The sequence below is a fragment of the Parasteatoda tepidariorum genome, chromosome 1 (genome assembly GCF_982258835.1).
Source record: "Parasteatoda tepidariorum strain Cologne lab strain chromosome 1, Ptep-v5.0, whole genome shotgun sequence".
Taxonomy (NCBI): domain Eukaryota; kingdom Metazoa; phylum Arthropoda; class Arachnida; order Araneae; family Theridiidae; genus Parasteatoda; species Parasteatoda tepidariorum.
Genome location: NC_141755.1, coordinates 91,842,920 through 91,868,420, shown reverse-complemented (window position 1 = coordinate 91,868,420; position 25,501 = coordinate 91,842,920). Strand labels below are relative to the sequence as shown.

The 25,501-nt window shown below is 30.9% G+C and overlaps 1 long non-coding RNA gene across 1 annotated transcript; it reads right to left on the bottom strand.

Moving 5' to 3' along the window:
• Positions 1–2,801: 2,801 nt before the first annotated feature.
• On the bottom strand, positions 2,802–25,024 carry LOC139425487 (uncharacterized). Its single transcript, XR_011636686.2, has 2 exons — positions 24,930–25,024; positions 2,802–3,907 (listed from the first exon to the last, which is right to left on the bottom strand). It is a non-coding gene; the product is annotated as an uncharacterized LOC139425487 (long non-coding RNA).
• Positions 25,025–25,501: the final 477 nt, after the last annotated feature.

The window sequence follows — 25,501 nt, the reverse complement described above, 5'->3', positions numbered from 1 at the left end:
TCACCTCCTATCCAGAAATCAAACAGGTTTTGATGCTTTAAATCTCGTCTTCTTTGTCAATAATTCGACCGTCTATAATGATGATTTTTTTTCTCCTACCTTAAATATTATTTTGCTGTCTATAATGTGTACTTTTTTTACTTACTTCTTGACTAAAATACTAATAATATATATAGTACTGTTTATTATATTACGGTACAACTTACATACAATATACAAATGTTCCTTTTATTTTCCCCATTTTTAAAATCCGTTTCTACCGCCAAAGTGGGGGAAAATAACAATGCAAACAATGTTCTGTAGTTCTCGATATTCAATTTATTTTTCGTTTTTAATAATAATAATACAGTAATCGGAGTGCGAAAAACAGCTACCAAAATAATCTTAATAAAAGTAAATTAAGAAAGCATCTTTTTTTCTTAATTTTTGAGGCAAATATCTCATTATATGTCCCACAGCTTTATATATCATGTTACTAACAGTTCTTTTGAAGATATCTCTGTACCTTTGGAACAGTACGGTACATTGGGAAAAATGACATAATTTACTTTTAGTTTACTTCATTTACATTCATTTATAAAAAATTGTTAATTGTTAAGTTTGAACAAATTATTAATTAATAATAATATTATGAAACAAGCTGAGAAATATGGGTAGCGATTGTCGTCAATTAAATTTAACCCTTTGCGGCCTTATATCTGTCCCCAGCCACCGATCCGTTCCAGTTTTAACTAAGCTCTCAGTCACAACAGAATAAATAGAACGGTATTGATCTTTAAGTACTGAACTTAACTGCTATATTGAACTGTTTACTTAAGTTTATGGAAATTTGGGGATTACATGAAATTCAAAATCTAAAAAAAAAAAACTTGGACAAAATCGTATAAAATGGTTGAATTCCCGCCTTTAAATCTTGTGTTTTAGCATCAAAGAATTACATTATTTGCTTTTAGTTACATAATTTGCATTTATTTAAAAGAAATTTTTAATCATAAAGTTTTGACAAATTATTATGCAAGTTGAGAAAGAGGCATGGCGATTGTCATCAAGAAAGTTTAACCCTTTAAGGCCTTATATCTGTCCTCGGCCTCCAATCCGTTCCTGTCGTAACTATGTTCTGTCACGCCAGAATAAAACCATATTAATCTTTAAGTACTGAACTTAAGAAATGTTATATTGAACTGTTTACTTAAGTTTATGAAAATTTAGAAGATGAAATAAAATTTAAAATAGTATTTAAATTTATACAAAATCGTACAAAACGATTGAATTCCCTTTAAATGTTGCGTTTTGTCAACAAAAAATTACATGATTTACTTTTAGTTACACCATTTACATTTATTTATAAAAGTTTTTTTATTCTATAGTTTAGAGAAATTAACAAATTACATAACTAATTATTATATATTATTATTATACAATCACATTTAAAACCACATTTATTCTAAATCATTATGATAACTGCAAACGCTTTTCGCGTGCTTTTTTCATTTTTAGGTTTTTTAACATACCACCTAAGAATCGTGTCTGGACGAGTTTAAAATTACGCCAGACTTAATGGGTTCCTACGAACAAACATTCCGTGTTCACGCCTAATTAAAAAAGAAAGAAGAAGAACAGAAAAGCAGAAACAGAAAGGGGTTTGGAGGAAGAAAAAAAAAACATAACACGAACATCTTCAGAATAGAAAAGGGGGGAGAAGAGAAACGAAACCATGTCATTGCGAACCAGAAATAAAACCACCCCACTAGAATGCCCTCCTGTTCTTATCTTGCGTTTTGCAGGCAAGCGTACTATCCGGGTATAATTCTTAGTATTATGTGTCCACCATTTAAGAACCATCGGTAGATCATTGGAATTTGAGCCATAACCATTGTCACCGTGTTTTGTTCTTATCACCTTTGAAACATTTCACCGTCAAATGGGGCATCCGTGTTTGCACAGCTTTTGCTGTTCTAGAATGTTTCTAAGACATCGGGATTTTCGAACTCTTTCTTTTTTTTTTTCCATCCTCAACAACATGGAATCGGAATTGGATTAAAAGTGTGCTGTGGGTTAATCTTTCTTTATTTCATTTGATGTTTTGGTAACAGATTTAAACCGGAAATTTTAGGGACTGGAAATAAGTCATTAGGGAGTTGATTTGATCCTGTTTTGATTAACTTTGATCAAGTGAAATTTTTGTAGTTTGCTGGTTTTGTGTTTTTATAAAGTGTTGGTAATTTTATCATCTGTAAAATTCAGTCTTTGTTCTCTTCTCCTTCTTTCTTCCTTGTCTTTTTTATTTAAATCGAAGTTGAAATTTAAAATTTTTACTTTTGATTTGTGTAATTTTAATCACAACTGACATAGGTTGAAAAAATAACATAAATTCCCCTCCAATTTGCTCATTATTTTTTAAACATAAGAATAAAGAACATAAGAATAAAGTAATACCGCACTTTGATAACTAAAAGCTTTTTTTTTTTTTTTTTTTTTTTTTTTTTTTTTTTTTTTTTTTTTTTACTGTGAATAATGCAGGGTGTTCCAAAATTCTCTTTACAACTTCAAAAATTCATAACTTCGAAAATAAACAAGATATTTATATTCTGTCTTTTGCATGTATTACTGCAACTAATAAAGTTTTGTTTAGTACACTTCAACATGCGCACCATTGGTGGCCCGAAGCACTTCCAGTCTGTAAGATAATTTGTAAGGTAAGTTGTAAAGATAATTTTGGAGCACCCTGTATTTTTGTAAACAAGCGAGAATTAAAAAAAAAGAAAACCGAAGAAACATTTCATTTTAAATAAATAAATAAATAAGCTCATTCTAAGTAAATTCAACCGAGAAGGATTCGTGCAAACTACAAGAAAATAATTTGGAAGACAAGGTTGAAGATAATTAGTGTATGAAGCTTATACGAACAGTAAAGATGCATCACGTGGACAAAAGATTCCAAAAGAACGAAGTTTTTAGTTCATTTCATGAAATAAGACAGATAAAAATAAGGATAATCACATGGCCTCCTTATAAATATTTTGTAACTTCCAACCTCTTAGATGATTTGCCTTTCAACTTTTGTTTTCTACAGACACTGCCTTGAGCTCTATTTGCAAATTTATTTCTTATTTTTACTTTATTACTACCAACCCAAGAAGTAGACTTTAATGATATCGTATTCTTGTAATTGCGAACTTAACTCACAAGACGAAAAGGCAGCCGATCCATACTGGATATTCAGATTGATTAAAGTATTGCCAAATGCAATTCTTTTCCAGAAACTCTAACTCACATACGCTTTAGATGAGAGGAAACTCCCCTAAGGTTCTGGCGACAAATTAACTACTATGATTCGTTAATTGCTATTAGTGGCATATGCCAGTAAAGTGATTGGGACAGTACAGGCCGAAAATACATAATTCAGCCAACCATTTCTGATATTCGAACCTCTGGCACCCGTATCAGATGCTCTGCCCTTGTCGAGTGCTCTAGTTGTGATCTACACTAACCCAGTAGAAATTTATTAATGGAAGAAAGTAAACTGTCATAAATTTGTTCTTAAAATGTCTAGAACAAAATACTTTATCAGGCAAAAAGAAAAAGAAATATTGGGTTGGATCATCGCATATTGTTTGTGAGCCAAGAAATTGTTGTTGTTGTCGTTTGACAAGTGCAGAAAAGTTAAAGTACAAGTCAAATGGGACCGAAGGCATGGAGCACAGCCCTGGCCACATCTCCGACTTTTTCGGTATAAAGGGTGTCATAGCAGCAGTTGAGGTCGATGTTGAAGAGAGTCGAGGCAGCAGAGATACAGTTGAAGAGATGCCTCGGATCCAGCTGAGCACCTGGGCAGTGCCTGCAATCTGCGTAGGTTCTAGAGCCGTCGAGCACGATCTCCATACCTCTCATGTGCCCCATCCGCAATCTGCCAAGAGATTAAAAGTGATATAAGCATACCTTGCCTCTTATTATCTAACATTTTTTCCCCACATAAAATTTTTACCTTCTGAAGCTCTTTGGAAGAGAAAGCTATTTAAATTTGCTAATTTAAAAGTCATCTTTTACAGCAAATACAAAGTATTTGATGTTTAAGAAATACTCCCTTGAGAATCGTTCAATTTTTTTACAAAGAATTCAGAATGTAACAAATGACATTAACAATGTAACTTCGTGCATTTGGAAAAATTCAAACCTCTCATAAACATTCAAAAAGATAACGAACGTTTCACCAAATGCTACATACCAACATAGTTACTTTTAAACATAATAGTCCTGAAGATCTAAACATTTCTCCAATAAGTAAATAAACTTGAAGAACCCATACTAGCCATGTGACAGGAGGGTGGGTTAGATTGGTCTTCGAGACTCTTCATTGGTCTGGAATAATTGGTCCCCAGACTGTACCAGATCTGAACGTTGTTTTCAAGCTTCTTCACTTGAGAGAAACCTGATAAAAAACAAGTTTTGCAGACCTATAAGGATCTCCGAAACCTATTTAAATCACGTTTTATCAATGGAGGCGAAGTTTTTTATAAACTGAAGCTCAATTATTAATAATGAAATTCAGATACTTATAAAAGAAATAAAGATATAAAATAAGAACCATGTTTATTCGCAAATATTGCCTATAAGTTGTTTTCAATTCTTGACTTCTTTTTTATTGGAGGTCAAAAAAATATTTTCTCGTTGTTTATTATGAACATTATCTTGTTGATACCACACCAAATTTGAATCTGTTATTTTGTAAAATTTATTTAAAAAAATAAGTAAAGACATGAAAAACTAAGGGCTAATTCAGATTTAGCCCAAACTCACAGATATATAAGTTTCAAACCGTGATTTCCTGCTGGAAATAAGAGAGTTTAGGAGTTCCTGTGGTATTTCCGATTCCTATTCGTTTGGTGGATATTATGGTAGATTTTCCTGTTCTTTTAGCAACACAGTTTTCAAACCCTAGGTAATTGTCAAAGAAAAATTGCAAATCGCCTTCATCCTCTCTAGAACATTCCAAGCATGCCCTTTAAAGTTCAAATCTAAAACTCTAGTGGCTAATCCCTTTGAAGAAATCCTTAACTTTCGATAGAATTGTCGTCCATTTAAATAGAATCACAACCAATTATACATCTAAAAAAGGAAATATATGACTCCAAATTTGAAAATGTGACTGGTTCTATACCTCTCATTAGACACTGTGCTTAGCACCTCATTAGACATTAGAAGAATGGCATCAGTAGACTGCCAAAGACGTGGAGTATGCTGTCATCCAACCTGATGTCTGTCCATGCCATCAAACATTCTCTGCCATAATAGCTTCAGTCATTGGAGGACTGAGTCATTAGAATTTTTGCTCTATATGAAAATATGAACAAAAGATTCACTTCCTGTCCTGCATTATCCGGCCATTCTGGAAGCTTAGATGCAATGATTTGAAAAAGCATTATGTTGAACCACGATATAAACGGTACTCATCATGGTTTTAAAATTTCTTTTTCTCGAAACAAGTGCTGATTATTTTTTTTTTTTGAAAGAGCCTTCTACGAGTATACAAAAATGGCAGATGTTTACACTGGGGATAAAATAAACATAAATAAAATCGCAGCAGTCTTGTTGCTTTGCTTCTTTTTCAAGGGTTTTAAAGGCATGCAATAAAGTTTTGCTTACGGCATTTTATTAAATTGAACTTCATGCTTCTCAACGTTACCAAACAGGAATATAAAATCAGTTTTTTTTGTAGTCAGGAAGCCCGATTAATGGAGCAGACAAAGAACCAAAAAGAAGAAAAAAAATTCCATTCACTTTATAACAGATTTGTTTGATTAGATCAATCAAAGTTATAGTGAGCGGTCATTCGTATTCAAGACGCTAAATTAGTTAATTATAAGCAAATATTAATTAAAAATAAATCAATTTTATTTACACCGATGACTTCTTTATAACATTTCTCAGAATTTTCGGGCATCAGTAGGCTCTCGAGTTTAAGGAAATTCAATAATCAGTCCACTGATGAAACTAAGTATAATATATCTCAAATACACTGTTATTTTCTAGTCCATCCTGACAATGGAAATGAAAGTCTATAGTTATATATATGTTCCATTACGACATTAAGCTTTATATATTGAATATAATAGAACACTACATATCAAAGACTTCCCTAAAATACATCAAACCATTCCCTTATCGGACTCTGAAACCCATTAGACCACGCCGTCCAATGTCCATCTCACAAACACTAGGCATATGGAACTGACCGATCATCTGGGCAGGCAATAAACCATTTCGTGCCATCGGGGGAGATTTAAGGGCGGCATTGTTTTACTGCGACGATAAAACCCCGTCAACGTGGCGAGAAATAGATCATAATTTAGCCTAATACCATGCCAACTATACGGAAGCGAAAAGAAGGAAAAAATTGATTGCCCAGGCTTTTTCCACCAAACCCTTTCTACAAGCGTTCCACCCTTAATTCCTTCGAAATTGGAGACTTATCTTGTACAGAAGGACAGACAGAAGGTCGTAGGGGTCGTTTTCTAATACTCGACCGAGGGATTTGGTATTGTCAACCTTTTTGCCTTTATGTTTGCTGCACTGATATTATAATGGTTTTTATTTCTTGTCTGTATTAGTTTCGAAAGTTATCTGAAATTTTGCTCATGGTTGTTGATCTTTTATATTTATAGGATATTTAATGAAATAATTGTGTTTTGTCCGAGGCATGAGAATTTTTTTCAAGTGCAGGAATAGGTATTTAATAGTTTAAAGAATTATTTGTATAACGCGGTATTTATTTAGAAATTTAATATATTCTATATTTAAAATTCATGATATATAGTTATTGTAGGCGCATAGCGAATTTGAGTACCGCAAGTAACATTAACCTTTTGGCTCACGTATCAGTACTTTATTTTATCTAAGTTTTTGGATTCATGCGAACCATTATTGTTAATACGCATTATATCAGCTCGGAATACAAACTGTTTATTGCATTATTGTTAATGAAATAAATAAACTCTTATTTAATTAGTATTATAAACCTTTACTTGTTTTAAAAAATATGAAGATGGTAATAAACGTCGACATGTTTCGAGCGCTCATAACTGGGCGCTCTTTTTTAAGACTCGCCAAACGTGAAGAAGGAAATCAAAAGTGATTTGAAGCATTGACAACATTACATTTTCTGTTTCAAATCACTTTTGTTTTTTTCTCATACACGTCTGGTGAGTCTTGAGAACGGTCGCCTAAATTTGAGAGCACGAAACACGTAGACTTTTTTCCATCTCTGTATTTTTTGAAGCAAACGAAGTTTTGTATAATCAAGTATATCTTTCTGCTTCAGTTTCTTGGGACTATTCATTTATTCAAAGCTACCATTTGCTTACAAATCCTCTTTGAAACTAATATTATTATCACAAATAGTTTTTCATTGAGTATGATGGAACCTAACACTAACAATCACAACTCTAAGGTAGAATAAGATTGATAGAACGTGCCAAAGGAAACAACTTTCTCCTCAAAATGCAGTTGGTAAGCAAAGAGAGAGCAGCGAGTGGGCATCGGCTTTATTTTTGTTTTGCTTTTTAACGGTCGTTGAACAGCAGACCCAATTTTATGGGTTTACGACTACTAATGTCAACTCAGTAGTCTTGTAATTTTGAACCCAATACAGAAGACAAGGGAACTCCTGGATCGAATATTGGGAGAAATTTACCTTCGTGGAGGACTTTTTGATGCACCTAATCCACATTTGCGTTACGTGGAGAGGAAGACCACGAGAACCTCCCACTGTTAGCCTGACGTCAAAGGGACTCTAACCCATGATCCGTCTACCACTGAGGATATTTCACGTCAGCGCTGTGGTCGATGCAAGCCGGATGCGTATTCATATCGACTAGCCATTGCTGGGATTCGAATCCGGTTCACCTCATTGGAAGGCGAACGCTCTATACCCTGAGCCATCGCAGCTCTGGGTACCTGCTTTGTGAAACTGGAGAATACATAAAAAATAAATAGTGCGTGGAGTCCCTCCGCGCGGAAGAAGTTAAACTTCGCAACCTGCGACGTTAATTGTAGAAGAATCAGCAGTCGTAGAAGGATCACTAGTTCGAATCTTTTTCCTGCTACGCTCGCTTCCGTGCTCTGTAATCACGGTAATACTGTGCATTTTTCCCTCGTGCACCTCTTGAACCAGTGGAAGTGCTTGTGGTTGCCACATCGTCTCGCCCTGGAAAATATATTTGTATTAATAATGTATGTGAATGCGTCATAATGTAATTTCAGAAGAGAAAACCTAACAATGAATTGATATTCACAAGAGATGTACCTTGACATAACCTTAAATCCATTGCATTGTCCGTGGGATTGTTTTCACAAATTTTTTACAATTCGCGATCGCAACGCTCGAGTACGCCCTCTATCGGGAGCCTGTAAATATCAGACATTAATTTATCACGTTTTCATTTAGTTCCATCCAAATCATCGGCCATGGCGGACGCTATTTTCTTAGCAGCAAATAAAAATCAACATTTCCCTAAAGAAGAGTTGAAGAACTTGAAAAAACTAACCAGAACATGCCAAACATTGAAGCAGAACACGCCAAGCATTTGAAGAACAATTTCTCAATAATTTTAACCTTTCTATTACCAACAACATAACTTACAATTTCATGATCATTTGCTGTTACAGATGTGTATATTACGGTAAAATAATTTTTTCTGTCTTCAATTCATTACAAATTAAAATGAAGTCAACATTGCTTTCGTCATTCCAATAAAGAAATGTGAATTCAGAACGTCAAGAACTGCAATAGTTATAGAATTCTTCTTTGTTATAGAACAGTATATATTTCTGTATCTATATAATTCGGAAAACAACAATAAAGAATCAACCAAATTACTTGAAATAGTGTCATTTGTGCTGATGATTAATAAATTTTTTTATCGTTTTCTTGGTAAGTATTTCTTAGTTTTGAAAGAATAGATAATTTCAACTAGAATTCAGCTGTTCTGTTTTTAAGCTACATATTCAAATTCATATCGAGATCTTACAATTATAAAATTTTGATGTGTGGTATGTTATCTAAAAGTAATAAAGGGATAATCTATGCACATATTATTTGAAAATAAAACTTTCAAACGAAGAACATTTCATTTGGAACTCTACGGATTTATAAAGAAGGTAAGTGTTATGATTTTTATAATAAAAAAATTAGCTTGTAAATTTTTTTTTTCTTATTTGATGATAGTTCTCTACAGTATAGTTTCTTATGTCTGATTAAGAAGTATAAGAAAAGAAAGTATATGAAAGTTTTTATTTCAATGTAAAGAATTCTTAAAATCGTTTTTTATCCTAAGAATTCTTTATTTTCCGTTTTATAGTTTATATTTTTTTGATAAAAATTGTTGTCAAAATACTTTTTTTGAAAACATAAATGGTGTAACATTATGTGTTTATGTATACTTCTTGCATATTCTAATGTTTCAAGTAATATGATTCAGAAAAGTATGAATAAAAATTCGGTACTTGTATTAACGCCACAACAGCTACAGATTTGGCTGTTTTTAAGTGCCGCCAATCTACACCTAAAATTTTTGTGACAAATCATAAAACGAAACACTTTATTTAAAATCAGAGTAGTTTATCGGATTTCGGTGGACAATGGGCAAAATATTTCGCTCCAGAAAAAATAAAATTGCATCTTGTTCTATTTTTGGCAAATCCCAAAGACGCATTTTCGTAGCACTAAAAATGGTAACAAAAATTGAAGAACAAATCATTTTGGAATACTTCTGATTTTTAAAGCAGGTAAGTGTTAATTTTTATAAAATAAAAAATTTTACTTTTAAGTAGTTTTTTTCTTGATGATAGTTTTCTATGGAATGGTTTTCTACTTCCGATTATGAATCAAAAAAGAAAAAACATGAAAGTCGTTTATTTAAATATAATGAATTTTTAGAATTGTTTTTTTTTGTTTGTTTGTTTTGTATCGTAAGCATTCTTTACTTTACGTTTTTTAGTTTCTAAATAATGATTTTTATTAAAACTTAAAATTTTTTGATAAAATTACTTGTCAAAAAACTTTATTTACAAAATTAAATTACATAAAATTATGAAGCTTATGTATACTTTTTGCTTATTTTAATGTTTGAAGTAATATGATTTTTAAAACTATGGAATGTAAAGTTTAAATAAGCCTTTCAGGTTATATCATTAAATTTAGTAAAACTATTTCCCAGGCATTAGGTTTTAACTCTAATAAGAAGATACATATTTTTTTCTGTTTATTTACAAATATTTTTCAGATGTGTTTTGGATGTTCCTTCTTTAAAAAAAAAAAGAGATACCATCTCGTTTTCGGTTGTACAAGAAAGGATATCAAAAATTTTTCTTTTTTAAATTTAATAAGCCACATTAAAGAAGGAACGTTACAATGCTACACGCTACATTAAAGACGTCTCCAGAGTAACTGAATGACGGTTCATATAGAAATCGCAGGTATGCGTCTCATACAACAACGCCCCCTATAGTTCGTTGCGATCGCGAATTGTTATCCACTAAATTTGAAAATGAAAAGTACTACCCTATTAAATTATATGTGTATCAAAACAAACTAAAAAAATATTTATAGAAAAACAATACTTTTATTATTTTTATGCTATTTAGAACCAAAACAATATGGAAATGAATGAGGGAAAACTGGATCCTACCACGTGATTTCCCGCCCAATAAAAATGCAGCGTTAAACGTTTAACGCAACCTTGTTGGAAGTCGCGTAAGAAGTATAACTTCAAAACATAATAGAAAACTAAAAATTTTATTATTGAAACTGTTCTAATGCTCGACCATGATCTGTAATTCTGGTTTTGCATTAGTGATGGAGTGAGGACAAATGTTTGAAGATTCCTGCCATGTAATTAGCGTCTGCAGCTGCGACGGGATTCGGGTGCTTCTACACTTTTTTGGTGATTCGATGGGAGTCTCGTCAATGATTTAATTCTAAAAATCTGAAGAAAAAAAATTTCTAGGGGCAACAATTCAGAAGATTTGGAGGACCAAGCGAGGACCTCACTGCATCCAATCCATCCGTTTGTGTCCAAGATAGTTTAACAAAGCAGATAACCTCTCTTGTGGTCGCTCTTTGCATTTTCAACCACATTGTATAGTCATGACTGAACTTACAATGTGGTTGAAAACCGTTCTAATCGTAATCGTAACCGTTTCTAAACATGCCTGCTCATTATTTAAATTTAATCTTATGAAACATCACAACTTAAGTGATCCAGGAGGCTTTAACTGCAAAACAGATAAGTAGTTTAGATATCATGGTAAAAATGAATAATAAAAATGCCGACGAAGGAATAAGATAAAACATGTAGTATTTAACTTAAATCTGTTTTATTTCTATCACTGTTGAATTTTTACTGACTGGTGACTTTCAACTATGCTTTTTAGTAGATAAATATTTTTCATTTTCTATTTCTGTTGAATTTTAAATTGCTGAATTTTACAAAAGCTTGTTTTAAAAGCGTAATTATAAACAAAATGAAAATGTAGTTACAGACACTGATTTGAAGGCTATCCAAGTTCGTTATTGCGCTTACCTGATATAACAAATTAAATAATAGTATATGAAAAAAAGCGAGTACAAAAATCATTTTTTAATTAATAATTTATCTCAAATGTAATTTTCATTCGACAAATCTTTCGCACCTATATATTTATGAGTTAGACGAGGTGGAATGAGCAATTGGTGGAAAGCCAAAGTTTGAAGCTTTCAAGCTCTCACGCTACATAACACTCGACAAATATCCTTTAAAAAGCCGATTTATTTCTTTAAAGCATAAAAAAGAAAATTTTTTTTTTTTCTTTCTCGGGTTTTTTTGAAATCCTACCCAACTTAAGAATCTGAGAATTGCAATGATTTAGAAAAGCAGATGAAGAAAAAAAAATTGAAGGGGAAAGGGGTAAAATAAGACGAAAATGGAGGGGTGCCGAAATATTTTCAAGGGCGGAGAGCAGAGAAAAAAGGGATGAAGAGGTTATTATTCGCGGTTTATTGCACATCCTCGAATCGTTTTGGCTCAGTCGTAATTCAAGGGAAAGAAAAGGGTTGGAATAGGGCTATTTGCATGCATATATCTGCTTTCTACGTTCATATATCTGCTTTTTGCTCTTGCGAGATATGCGTGTAATAGAAGAAAGGATGACTTCTTGTGAGCTGATCACGGAGATCGCATTTTGATACGTCATTATTGTTGATGTTCTGCGTCGTTTGTTGGATTTTGCACACTTTTTCTTTTTTATATATCTCAGATTGTATAAAGGGGTTGAGGTAAGGGAAGGAAGAAAAAAACATTGCGCCTGAAATAATGCCTTTTAAAAATGAGGCCTCTTTATATGCGCAGATTTAAGCGTATTTTTGATATTTGTGGCAATGATTTTTTGGAGGGTAATTTTCTGAGCTTTTGCTTTTGATGCATTTTATTTTTTATCAATGGCGTGAAGAAACCCATATGGATTGAATTTGTTGTTATATCAGTGTTCAACTTCAGAGCCTTGTGATTTTCACCCCAACCCGGAAGACGAATGAAATTCGAGATCCAGCATTTTATATTCATTTTAAAACCGTCGTTGAAACTCAGACCCTATATGGGTTTACGACTACCAGAGCTCAACTCCGTAGCCTTGCAATTTTAAAACCGATCCAGAAAACAAGGGAGCTGGTCAAGTATGAGCACCGTAGCCTTGTAATTTCGTACCCAAACCAAAAGATAAGGGAACTCTGGATCGAGCATTTGGACAAACTAACTTTCGTGGAGAACTTTTTGATGGAACTAACCCGCATTTGCGTTACATGGAAAGGAAATCCACAAAAACCTCCCATGATTAGCCTGACGGCAAGGAACTCTAACCCATGATCCGTCCATTATTGAGGATATTTTACGTCAGCACTGTGGTCAGTGCGAGCCGGGTGTGGAATTCCTATCAGCCAGTCATCGCTAGAATTCGAACAGTGTTCACCTCATTTGAAGGCGAACACTCTATTTACCCTTAACTACTTTTTGATTGACTCATAGACTTATTAAATTTCTTTTTCTTTTTCTCATACTTTTCTTTTCATATGACCGCTCTTAATTTTGATCCAATTTACTTAAAAAGTTCATAGAATAAATATTAATTTTAGATTAATTCAATATTGTATCTGATCGTTTTGTGCATTTATTCGGTAGTTTATTCTCAATACTTCAGAATAAAAACCCCTCCCGCAACGAAAAAAAGACATATATCACTGATATACAAGTTGATAAATGTTTAATTTCAACGTTAATTGTATAAAATCTGTTAAATTACATACAAAATTCAATTTTCTCCTAGAAGAATTCTTACATATACCCATTAACCATGCCCATTTAGCTCGCACAACCTTAAAACAGAGTACAAAAATAGATTGATATAAAATTAAATATAATTAGTAAACGGTCCATAAACTTATCTAGATTCTCGTGACCTTTATTTTTTATTCCTAACAGTTCGGCTGACCCCAGTGGTATAACCTCCCTCGATAAGTTTAAACAGTGATGATATTTTATATCGTTTGCTACAGAATGAAGCACGCTTCGGAAAGGAAACACTGTATTAAACCATGTTTCAAAAAATTTCGAACATTTTAACAACTGACTAAGCAATGATGTCCAAACCCACTTATTCTACCTTCTAAATCTGAAATTGCTCTTCCATGGTATTTGGAGTAATTTTTCTCGGGTGCTTCCACAACGATCGGTATCATTCATTAACCTATTGTCAGTTTTCCGCACGGCCTATTCTCAAACATATTTCTCCGAGTCCCACGCTTAATTTCACTTTAACCGTTCGATAGGCCCTGGTAGATAACACCACCCCCCAACCTTAACACAGCCTCCACCCACAAAAATAAAAGTTGACTCGCGTTTCACAAGGATTAAGGAAGAGGACCCATATATCATAGGGACAAGATTAATTTGGGAACCGAATTATAAATCGATTAATAACGGAGTCGGTGAATTTTTACAAAAATTTTCCTTTGCTGAGAATAATTAATCATAGCGCGACATCTGTTGCGTACTTATCTGTTGTAGGAGAAACAAGGACGGATTTTGTCTAACCGTCCGCGTGCCACTTGTCTTCTTGGATTGTTGGTTCGCAAAGTATAGAATAAGAATGACACAAGATTTGACGGAATAGACTTTTTAAACTTTTTAAAAATTCTAAAACTGATTTGTCAATCTCGTAAAAAAAGTTCTTTTTTTCCATCCAAAGTTCAACAGGTGAATTGAAAAAAGAAAAAAGAAGCATTCAAGTGTGTGGAAATAGTAAAAGAATAAAAAAAAAAATTATTTGTAGAATTATTTGTTCCTACAATCTATGGATCTAGTCGTTCCTGCAATTTATGAAAAATTTAATTGCCTCTAATTGTAAACAAATTCCCTTAAAACCAAAAAAAATATTCAAAAGCTGTAAACAGTAAAAAAAAAATGAACTACTTAGAATAATTTTTGATCTAATGATCGGATGTCTTCACGTTCTAGGACTCAATTCCAATGGTTCGAGGGGGTGACCTCAAATATGCAAATTAATATGTGCAGACAATATTTTAAGTTATGAAATCAGATACAAAAACATACTTTCTCTAAAAAAACATTTTTTTCTTTGACGGATTTGGTTTCTTGATCCCTAAAAGGTAGGGAGTAGCGCAATCTGGGAAATATGATCCCAATAGTTTTGCCATGAGAGCACTCCAAATTTTGGACCCCTTAATGTTAATTTTAATTTTTGCGTATTTCGCCATATCTCGAGAACTTTTTAAACAAACTGAAAAAATTTTGTTTTAAGCTATTAAATGCGTTAATCTATAGATTATCATACAGAAAAAGTAATAATTTTCAATGCATATTCATTATTTATTAATATTTTATTTAATAATAATCGAAAATTTTTGAATTGTAAGCTAAACAAATTTTGTATATTGTTTAAATAGCTCCCGATAAATTGAATTTTAAATTAAAATGTCGTATGTTTAAAATTTGATTTCTCAAGAACTATTAGATCCATTCGTTGAAATTTTGTATTTTGACTTACAAAATTACATTTTTTAAAATGATGCAAAAATTTGTATACATTACGGATCAAAGATTTTTCGAGCGTTATTTAAAAGAAAAGGGAAATCGTAAGCAAAAAAAAAAAATAAAAAATTAATTATCTTGCGAATTTTATAATTGTATGCAGGAACTTTTTAAATCGCTTAAAAACATCTTGAGATATGACAAAATACGTTAAAAAACCGAAAATAATTGCGGCTACTACCGATATTTTGAGGGTAAAAAATCTAAATCTGACAACAAAAAAAATTTGGCTTATTCAAATGTTTTTGAGTCCGATTTCGTATCCTCTGCACAAAATGAATTGAAAAACTATAAAAAATCACGTTTCATTCTTAATAATATAAACTATTTAGTCAATTAACCGAAAACTTTATGCTTAAACATCATAAAACTAAATAAGTTACTTTAAACATAACAACTCGAATTGTGAAACCTATTTTTAAAAGTGATTATTGCCAAAACAACACTGAATCTTAAATACAACTTAACAGTCAATCTTCATTTCAATGGGAGCACAATAATTAACACCAGGCACCATTTTAATTTAAAAATAAATTACAAAATATCATAACAGCTACGAAAATTATTTCAGAATTGATTATTAGTATCAATTCAGCTTTAAATTCTCCAGAAATGCCTTGGGGCACTTTGAAAAATATTTCAAAACTGAATATTGGTATCAATTCAGCTTTAGATTCTCAAATATTCACAGCCATGGAATTGCCATAAGGTGCTTGCATGCAAATAAAGATTAATATATTCTTTACTGCTCCAGCGATAGTCTGTGTTGGGTCTTTATTTTGATCCATTGCTATCCTGCTTCTTATATTGGTTGGCAATAGAATATATCGTAAAAGTTTATTTTACAAGCTACAAACACTGATGCTATGCATTCGAGATGACCAACTTGGTTCTAATTCGATGCAGAAAGAACATTTCTTCCTTCCCTTTGCATCGAATGTATCCCCTTCATCAACCATGCGCGTGCACGTATTTCAACCCCCATATAATGCACGTTCGCTTTTTGCACGTAAAACTTCGAGTAAAAGATCCTGGATGCTTTTATTGGCGGACTATTAAGCATTTCGTACAGCAAACTGGGAGTGATTACATCCCTGTATAGAACGTTCGAAGAGAAGGGGGGGGGGTGATGGGACACTGGAACAGGATCGAATCATCCTTTCGAGTTGACTCTGCAAATTTTATGAACTGCGCCTCGGTTACAGGTTTGCTTCAACGGTAAAACGTGACGGTTGCGAATTTGACGTAATTATCGGAAAACCTTTCGAACAACACGTAGTTCGAATGGGGGGACGGGAATTTCGCAAATGAGTTTAAACGCAAAGAAATGGCTCAAGAGAAGTCTCCTGCCGAATTAAAACGAAAGTATTGCGAGTTGTTTCTGCCCCTCCCCCCCACCCCATATTAGAAAATTAAAGCTAATACTAATATAAAGACAGAACGCGCTGGTATGTTCTCCGATTTATTCGAATATTCTGGAAGGCTTTTCCTTTTTCCTGAAGACGAGTTGCGCTTGTCAAGTGACATAGAAGTAATTGAATCAAATCTTGTGTTTTGGTGATGGGAGCAATTTCAAGATTCTATCCATCTTAAAGAATCGTCTGAGACTGAGTGAAAATTCTACCATTTTCAATCTTTTTGGTTCCTCCTTCCCCCCTTCTATAAATATAATAACAAGGCAGAGCATGTAATGACAGGTCGGGTTTAAGAAAATTTCATTTTTGAAAAGGGATTTAAATTTGAGATCGCATTCCACCTCGAGGCTTTTGTTCAATTCACCTTTAAGTTAATAACTGCGTTTCTCATCTCTTGAGATAAGAGTAGATTTTTGCACTTGTCATCAAGGAAGTGTATTTGTTCGGAAGGGAAGTGAAAATGCTTTAGAAAATTTCCTAACACCCCACGCAAGCGGTTGATTATTTTGTGGACAAATAAAATAGATTTCTAATTTTAAATAAATAAACCCAGAAGACTGAAGCGGAAAAATGCTACCTGATTAAAAACTTCAATCGTTTCAGAAATAAACAAATGTGAAATAACAGTCGACATGTTTCAAGCGTTTCAAAAATGGTCAGTCATTTTCGAGACTTTCTTTTTTTTTAAAATCATTTTTGTTTCTGTACATTCACGTTTAGCAACTCTTGAAAATGGGGTCCTATTGTTTGAAGTGCTTGAAACATGTTGATTGTTATTTCATATTTGTTTAAGCGTTTCAAAAATTGGTAGCCATTTTTGAGACATTTTTTTTTTATAATCATTTTTGTTTCTTTACATTCGCGTTTGGCAACTCTTGAAAATGGGTGCCTATTTTTTGAAGCACTTGAAACATGTCGACTGTTATTTTATATTTGCTTATTTTTGAAGCGAATGATGTTTTCAATCAAGTAATAGGTTTCAAATTGGCTAAGAATAAGTTCTTAAAAATATTAACTTGCTTTAATGCTGCAAAATTTAGATTCCTACTAATTTATTTTATTGTTATCATAAAATGAAGCATGCTAATTTAATTTAAATAATGTGTAAATGGAATAAAATAGTGCTCTATAAAACCCCTACTCCGCTACTAATATTATAATTGCGGAAATAAGTCTGTATATACAAAACCGTAGTAATGTATTGTCGGTCAGTTTATTACGTTTTCACGTAAAAACTAAGCAACAAATCTCCGTGATCTTGTGCACAGATAAAATTTGAGGTCTAGCTAGCAAAAGAGTTGACACAGGTTAGGCTACAATTTACTCCGGAAAAATACTGTTTTGTTACAAAGTAAATCCTTACACGCAGAGAAAATAAAAACGTACGCGGGCGAAGCTGCAGGCAACTGCTAGTTCATTATAATTCGGTTTCATATATCAGAAATAATCCTAATAACTTAAATTTTAGTACAATGTTTACTTCATAGCTTCTTTTATAAATTATGTAGAATGTGGATAGATATATTTCTTTATATTATAAGGTAGTATAATGCAAGGAAATGGGTACTATCTGTGTACGTTGATTATTCCATTCATGAAATGCCAAAATTAAAGTCGCCACCTGCTTATATGAGATCCACTATCATTGACCCCCATTTTCATTCATGAACCCCCAATTTTTTTTCACTTGACATGGACCACTTGTCTTTGACCTCTGGGGGTCGATATAGACCACATTGGGAATCACTGGTCTATACCATATATGTTTCCTCTATTTTGTTACTGTCATCCAATAGATGCATCCCCTATCTAGAGAAATTAAATTGCTCAATTTTTGTTTGTTGCTGTACCTTGTATGGATTAAAAAATTCATGAATAAAATTCCAATTCGGGAAAAAATCTAAACCATTTGATTAAAATTTTATTGAGGTTAGTTTGGATGATGGTCAAGGAGTTTGCTTCTTACCAAGAAGGTCCCTGGTTCGAATCGTACTTCGGAACTTGAGTATGGGAAATTTATAAAAAAATCACGTAAAAAATGGAATAATTTAAAAAAATCAAAATTTTTGAAGTTTTAGAAATGTGCAAACCAGAGGGTATACAGCTTCCATCATACAAAACATTATGCCGTACCCCGACAAACGGAAAATATTTGGTGTGAGCAGATATTTTCCGTAGGTTGAAGGAAATTTTTGTCAACGTGATTTTTTCTTCTCTGCATACAGATTATCTCTGCTGACAAAACTTTTCCGTAATAATCCAGATTTTTTTTTCCAGTGTACCAACTGAGGAATAATGTTCTTTTTCAAAACAACTTTTAACACGAGACTATGTAAAAGGCTTTCTTCTTGCCATTTAAGTCTGCTTGGGTAAAAAAGATGCATAAAACGATGGTTTCATATCCTCGTCTCGAAATTCGATTTTAAATGCGTTTTCGCGGATGAGCAACATTTGCATAAAAATCTGGGAATCCTAAAGCGTATTCTGGATGGGCAAAGCCTTTTCCGAAAAGATGGAAAGTAGCAACCTTCAGAACGAAAAGACGCGTAAAAGAAATATCTCTCGGAATCGACGATCCTTTAACTCAAAGGACTTGAAGGACGGGATTACGTCAAGGATCAAACGATATATTTGCATGGAGACAACGTTTTCCAGAAAAAGAGAGTTGAGAATTGGGAATCATGCAAAACAGATAACTGTCTTTATATCCCTCAGATGGACTCTTTGAGGTTGAAAAACTACAGTTTTCTGAAAGAGGTTTCCCCATGGTTTGAATCCTAATGTTGAATCATTTTTGGTGCTGGACTGCAAATGCGTCAAAGTACGTCAGCGAATTTTGTTGTTATCGTTTTTGGGAAAATGGCGTTATTCAAATTTTGATGACTGTTTTGTTTCCAAGAAGATTTTATTCATAATTCTAAGCACTTTTAATTAAAGATAAGATCAAATATTAAGTAAAATTATTCAAATTTTTTTTCCTCTTCGATAAATTTGAAGATTTTTTTTTAATTAGTTAAATGTTTATTTGAAATGAGTTTAGGTTATTAATTACTTAGAGGGACAAAAATTTTGCCATTATCGTTAATATTTTATCAAAAATTTTCATAAATCGTACATTGAAATTTTATATCACAATTGAAATTTCATTATCTTTTTTGGAAAAATGGCGTCATTCAAATTTTGATGACTGTTTTGTTTCTAAAAAGAGTTTACGCATAATTCTTAGCAATTTTAATCAAAGATAAGATCAATTATTAAATAAAATTATTCGTATTTTTTTCTCTTTGATAAATTGTAAGCATTTTTTTTAATTAGTTAAATGTTTATTTGAGATAAGTTAAGGTTATTAATTAATTAAAGTGACAAAAATGTTGCCATTATCGTTAATATTTTATCAAATATTTTCCTAAATCGTACATTGAAATTTCATATCATAATTTAATAACGAATTCATAAATTTTGTTTTTTTTTTTTAAACTAAATTATTAAATTTAAATCGTTAAATATACTATTGAATTCATCGCAACTAAAAATTATTTTCCCTTAATATTTGAACCAGAATCATAGTTATGAACTTTATTATTACAATAAAAAGACTGTCAATATGTTTTTGGTAAAATTTTATTATTTTTGAAACTGATATTTTAAAATATTTTACAAAAACTTTAACATCATATTTCTCATTAATTATCAATACAAAGATATGATAAAATGCGCTGAGAAAAAAAACTAGTCGTAGAAAAATAAGTAAACGTAAAACAGGGATGGATATTTTTAAAAAAATATTCACCTTTTTTTTAATTGAAAATTGTAAGTAAGTTGTAAGTAAGTACTTGTAAATTGTAAGTACTTGTAAATTGTAAGTAAATTGTAAGCATTTTTTTAATTAGTGAAGGTTTATTTGAAATAAGTTTATGTTATTAATTAATTAGAGTGACAAAAATTTTGCCATTATCGTTAATATTTTCATAAATCGTACATTAAAATTTCGTACCATAATTTAATAACAAATTAATAAATTTTGTTTTTTTTTCTAACTAAGTTATAAAATTTACATAATTAAATATAGTATTGAATTAGTATCAGTCAATAATTATGTCTATTTAATATTTGAACCATATTTATGAACTTTTAAAATTATAAAAAGACTGTCAATATATTTTTGGTGAAACCTTATTATTTTTAAAACTGAGATTTAAAAATATTTCACAAAACTTTAACGTCATATCTCTTATTAATTATCAATGCGAAGATATGGTAAAATGTGCTGAGAGAAAAAAAAACAAGATGTAAAAAAATAAATAAACGTAAAATAGGGACTAGGTAAACGTATTGTAGAGTACTTTGCAAATGCAATACATAGTACTAAGTACTGTAAACTTAATATGTGATGTGTAAACGTGCTATAGACTACTGTATCAATATTAACTTAAATATTCATTAAGAATTTTAAATCAAAATAAATATTCCGAATAATAATGTCTACTCAGTACGTTAGCCTTTTAGCACCTTTGAATAACATAACTCATTCGTGTAGCGGATTTTAAACTACATTAAAACATTCAGCACGGTATTGTTGTAAATTTAAACTCAATTCAAAAGAGAAGCTAACTTCGGATTCAAATATGGGAACAAATTTGCCATTTTTTAATCGAACAAATAAACGGTCCTGCCACATATAAGGAAGTACATGTTCCTTTAGAATTAATAATTATTAATGCAATTTTTAAAATAATTTCTTGAATTGGGGTTAGGGGCTGTTAAACAAAAAATAACAATTTATTTCTACTTTTGAAAAACACAGCTTTAATGTATTCATTTTATTTAAAATAAATGAATTAAAGTTTTGAATGGAGGAAAAAAGAAAATACTCCAGGCGCCATCAAGTAACAGTCTTGTTATATACTGAAAGACTTTCTCCGAAATAAGTATATAATTGCAATAAATTACAGTAGATAGAAAAGTAAATAAATATTAATAAGAAATTAATTAAAAATTTATAAATAATGTTTTAATTGCAATTTTTTAATAAGTTCTTAATTCAACAAACCATTTAACTTCTTTTATATAAAAATAGGTATAAAAAATTAAAATTAATGAAAAATTAATTAAAAACTTATAAATAATGTTTCTTTAACAATTTTTTAATTAAGTTTTTTTTTTTAACAAATCATTTAACTTCTACATAAAAAAATATATAAAAAGTTCGTAAATATGCTTAGTAGTATGACGAATCGCTGTTAAAATGTTTACAACTAGAGAAACGAAAGTATTTTGAGTAATTTTTTTTCAAAACCATAAAACTTTATGGAAATAATAGGTTGGTTAATTTTCTTCTTCGGAAAAGTAAAAAACATCTAACACCATGTTTTTCAGAATTTTCAAATTTTGAACCATTTCAAGAAAAAATTTCGAAATAAATTTTAAAATTAAATTTTCCTTTTCACAATAAGTATTTTTTCCATTTTAAGACTTTTTTTCTGTGTAATTGTGAAAAATTGTGAAATGAAAATTTGTACGTATTCGTTTAATTTCTGCTTAACTTGCCATTCCTTAAAAACGTAAAGTTCAATTTTTTTCCAAAAAAAAGCTTTTAAATTGTAGAAAATTAAATTAAAAACATTTTTAAAAAATTAAATACACATTGCTTTCAAATTGGATTTATTGGTTTAAATAAATAAAAATTTGAGTTGAAAGTTTTTTTTTTTTCTGATTAAATTTATATTTAAGTAACGGGACATCATTGTTCTTACATTTTAAAACTAAGGCTGCATAAAAATCACAAAATCGCGCTCAAAAAAGTTAGTTGATTGTGAACGACTAAATTGTAAAATAATTACAATAATACAATTTCTTGACAACTCTTTGAAAAACGTTATAACCAATAGATGGCGCCATACTTATTTAGAATACAATCTAAGCCACCTTCTCTTCAACATAGCATAGGAAGAACTACGAGTAGAATTATTTTAATGCTAATTATAAATAAATATTATTTCTCTTTTAAGAAAAATCGTTTCACTAATTAGTTTTGTTTATAAGGAATTAATGTAAAAGAAACTGATACAATTAATAAGCAGTAAATAAATAAAAAACAATTTACAACAGGAATTGATTTGGTTTGCAGTGGAGGAGGGAGGAGGATTATAGGGATTCATTAAAATTTTAATTATTAAAGGATTATTACGTAAAAGATTAAAGAGAAAATTGTATTAAAATTTGGTTTTAAATAATGTTTAAAAAAATTGCATCCACACTTATGTAATTCAAAGCATTGTTTACAATTTCTTTAGTTTTTATATTTAATTAATTGTTTTACCTGCTTATTATCTCCAATCTGTAGTAAAAATTTCACTTTTCTAATTTAAATACTAATTCAAAGTATCTTCAGAAATTTCTTCGTCATTAAGATAACTATTAAGATAACAATATAATAATAATAATGAAATTAATAACAATAATTTATGTGCCTGATCCAGGAGTTCCCTTGTCTTTAAGGTTGTGTTCAAAATCACATGGCTACGGAGTTGAACATTATCGTAAACTCAGGATCGGGTCGACTTTTCAACAGCGATTATAAAATAAGATTTCAAATACTTTATTAAAGTTGATTACATGAATAGAAAATATGTTAAAGTGTTCAATCAAAAAAGAATAACTTCTGACTAATTGATCGGATTTTTATGTAATTAATATTCAAGACTGTAATGAATATTCAAGATTTGGCGGTCACAACTAAATTAATTACAAAGTCGAATGAAAAAACTTTATTTCTCCGAATGACCTTTTTTATTCGTTGGAATTAAAATTTTCCATTGGGGAGCAAGGGGTTCTAAATTCGTTAATCGGGAGAACAGTGAAATTTTTTTAAATCTTTTATTGGTATCTATTACTATTTAATTTGATCGCATTTCCATTGCTATTAAAAGGACTCAAAAATGTTTGCATTTATTGAAGAAATTTGTCTGCCCAAAGGTAATTTATACAAAAATTGACATCAGAAAATATAAAATTGAACACGGATCCTAAGACTCCGAGATAGACCAGTATTTTTTCCTTTTCATCCTTTTTTATTTCACATCAGACTTTGTTTGTTGCACCATTTTATCATTACGCAATATCGTTTAATTTTAGCGCAATTCAGCTGATTCCAGATTCTGACTAATTAAACTCTGCAATCAGTTGAACTCATGTGAAAATGTAATGTTAATAATAAGTTATTACTTTAGGCCGATCAAACATTACGAACGCACGTGTAGGAGAGGTTGTTATTTGCTTATTTTTTTGCTGACAATGGAAAGGAGGGTATGAACACTGATTAAGTAAGATCCCCTTATATTCATTTTAATCCCTTTAAGAAAATTCCCTTATTTTTCAAATGGGGAAAAGGAAAACTATTGGAAAATTGTTAAGAAAAAGTTGGGGGAAGAAAATGAGAAAAATGATTTCTTCAGTGAGTTTCAAAATTTTATAAGATGAATTAAAAACGTTAATTTCGTTTCATGCAAAATTCACAAAAACATGCTTGCCGACATTTGAATGACCCTTTTTCTTTATTTTATTTAATATTGATTGGAAGATGTAAATTGGAAATTGAATTGGAAGATGTAAATCGTCAAATAAAAAATCTCATTTACAGTTGGGCTATTTCAAAGAAATAAAAAGTACCTGTTTTTACATTTTTAAGTTTATTTTCAATAATAATTATAAATAAGTCTATTTTTAAACGTCTTAGTACGCAAAAATTCAATAACTTTTTTGGCATTGTGTAACAGTTTTTTTTTTTAATTTTGTCATTTAAATTAACAATTTATTACGTTTTCATTATCTTTTTAAAATTATTTTATTATTACCTTCATAAGCTTTAGATTGTCCTCTTGCCTATTTAAATGCTACTTGCTTTTTTATCTCTCTTTGTTAACATACAATCTATCTCTCTTTGCATTTAATCCTGCAAACAATTTAATCTTGCTCTTTGCATGAAATTAATCTTTGCTATTTACTAATATTCTGGCAAGGCGTAAAGAAAAAAATGATTCGTCAAAAGCAAAAGGAAATGATAGAACTAAACTGGAACTTAAACGTCAAAAACTGGGGGTACAAAATACTATATCGCCTAATATTGCGTCAAATACAGGTGGTAAAATGTTAAAATAGAGCTCATACAGTTTAGAAACAATTATTATTATTGATGGTCTTAATTTTCGGTACAAAGAAAATTAATCGTCCCCTTTTCTCATTTAAATGATAATATAAATATCTATTTAAAATTCCCAATCGGCAAAATATCTTTATTTATTTTATTTTTTTTTAATTCCTTTTTTACTTAAATCATTTAACTTAAAAAAATAACAAAATAAAAAAATACTACCCATACCGCTCTAACGAACGCTCCCACATTGTAATGAAACTTGTTTACAAGACGAACACACGAGCGCGATCTTAACATCCACCATGGAGCTCAGAACATTACAGAATCACAAAAGATAGTCTCAAACCCAGAGTCCTCCGCAAGTCTCTTCACCTGATGTTGCCAGATTCATAAATTTATTTAACAAATACGATTATGTTAAACGTTATCCTTAAATTAGAAGTATAATCATTTACGATACTTATTTTTTTAACTAGTATTATTTTATTTTGTCTTTTGGTAATCTAAGGAGCAAAAAAAAAGAAAAAAGCTAATTCTATAAGAAAAAAACTATAAAAATAAAACTTTAAGCAGAAAGAATTCTTTTTTTAGTTCAATTCAGTTAAATTTTTTGATGTGACATGAAACAAAAAAAAGTATGAAATCAACAAAAATATATCCATTTTTTTGTAATTTTTTAAGCCTAACATTTTTTTTGATACCTGCAGAAAGGAAGAGAGAAAAAAACTTTTCGCCGAGCAGCTCAAATTCTTGTTTTTTCTCCATTTCTCCATCCCACGTGACCAGAATATAAACCA